This window comes from Schistocerca piceifrons, chromosome 2 (genome assembly GCF_021461385.2).
Source record: "Schistocerca piceifrons isolate TAMUIC-IGC-003096 chromosome 2, iqSchPice1.1, whole genome shotgun sequence".
Classification (NCBI taxonomy): Eukaryota; Metazoa; Arthropoda; class Insecta; order Orthoptera; family Acrididae; genus Schistocerca; species Schistocerca piceifrons.
The window spans coordinates 358,765,507-358,767,527 of record NC_060139.1 but is presented as its reverse complement, the minus strand read 5'-3'; positions in this window follow the sequence as shown (position 1 = coordinate 358,767,527).

Sequence of the window (2,021 nt, the reverse complement as noted above, 5' to 3'; positions counted from 1 at the left end):
AGCGTGTGTCATCATCGCCGCAAGGTCAAGCAAGACTGTCTGATCTCCTGCGTGCGGGCCGGCCGTGCACATCTGTGACTCCTGCAATGGCGGAGCGTGCGAACACACTCGTTCGAGATGATCGACGGATCACCATCCGACAACTCAGTGCTCAACTTGACATCTCTGTTGGTAGTGCTGTCACAATTGTTCACCAGTTGGGATATTCAAAGGTTTGTTCCCGCTGGGTCCCTCATTGTCTAACCGAACACCATAAAGAGCAAAGGAGAACCATCTGTGCGGAACTGCTTGCTCGTCATGTGGCTGAGGGTGACAATTTCTTGTCAAAGATTGTTACAGGCGATGAAACATGGGTTCATCACTTCGAACCTGAAACAAAACTGCAATCAATGGAGTGGCGCCACACCCACTCCCTACCAAGAAAAAGTTTAAAGCCATACCCTCAGCCGGTAAATTCATGGTTAGAGTCTTCTGGGACGCTGAAGGGGTTATTCTGTTCGATGTCCTTCCCCATGGTCAAACGATCAACTCTGAAGTGTATTGTGCTACTCTTCAGAAATTGAAGAAACGACCTCAGCGTGTTCATAGGCACAAAAATCTGAACGAACTTCTCCTTCTTCATGACAACGCAAGACCTCACACAAGTCTTCGCACCCGAGAGGAGCTCACAAAACTTCAGTGGACTGTTCTTCCTCATGCACCCTACAGCCCCGATCTCGCACCGTCGGATTTCCATATGTTTGGCCCAATGAAGGACGCAGTCCGTGGGAGGCACTACGCGGATGATGAAGAAGTTATTGATGCAGTACGACGTTGGCTCCGACATCGACCAGTGGAATGGTACCGTGCAGGCATACAGGCCCTCATTTCAAGGTGGCGTAAGGCCGTAGCATTGAATGGAGATTACGTTGAAAAATAGTGTTGTGTAGCTAAAAGATTGGGGAATAACCTGGTGTATTTCAATGCTGGATAAAACAACCCCTGTTTCAGAAAAAAAATGTGTTGCATTACTTATTGAACTGCCCTCGTAGTTGTCTGTTAAGATGGTAAGCTAAACTATTTTCGCTGCACTCACTCATGTTGTAGCTGTTTTCTTTAACTTTATTATTTTATTTTGTTTTCACAAGAAATTTCAAATCTTCAGTGACGAATTGGCTACTATTAGAAGTCCAAGCAGACATAATGGCTCGTTACCTAAAAAATAACGATTTTTATGACCAAATTTCTTCATCTTCTGGGAGCTGTCCCGGAATGTGCATGCTGTACAAAGAAGACCCTCCTGACTCCAGGACGTGCGTGACAACCTTTGCAGATGCTCCTGGCACCAGATAGTGCGGCTTCACGAGAAAGATGTCTTAATCGCTACCAGCAGACAGCTCACTCAGTGAAAATTAATGCCAGTTCACACACAGGCCAGTACCTACAAAGAAAACTCGTGTGTACATAAACAAAGACCGCAGTGCGAGTGCTTCTGATAAAAGGACAACTTGGTTTTGTTTTCACAAAACATCTAGACACAATGCGAATACATAAACAGGAACGACTGGCGATGGTGGGCGGCCATGCACATCATACAACTAAACACCGCCCAGACAACAACAAAAGCAACTGTAGTGTACAGTACAACAACACTGCAGTCTCAGCGCTAAGAAATTCTAAGTCGCTGTCTATTACAGACAGAAATACCGAATAAAGATTTCTGGTAGATTCAAGTTCAAAAATTAGTTTTTTTCCATGGAACCTGTGCTCTGAACCAACATCAGCCACATGCTTAACAGTAGCAAATAATACCCACACCAATGCATACAGCGAACAGGAGATTTCGCTACATTTCTGTCCTGCTTCGATGCCGACAAAGAAGTTCATCATAGCAAGCTGATGTCAGCGGCCCAATCATACGAGATGACTTTCTAAGATTTTCCAGAGTGCTGCCAGACCTGGCTTATGGCCGTTTACTGAGTGCTAATATAAACAATTTTCTGCCTGTCACACCGAATGTGCCTCTTTGCAAAGAGTGTACA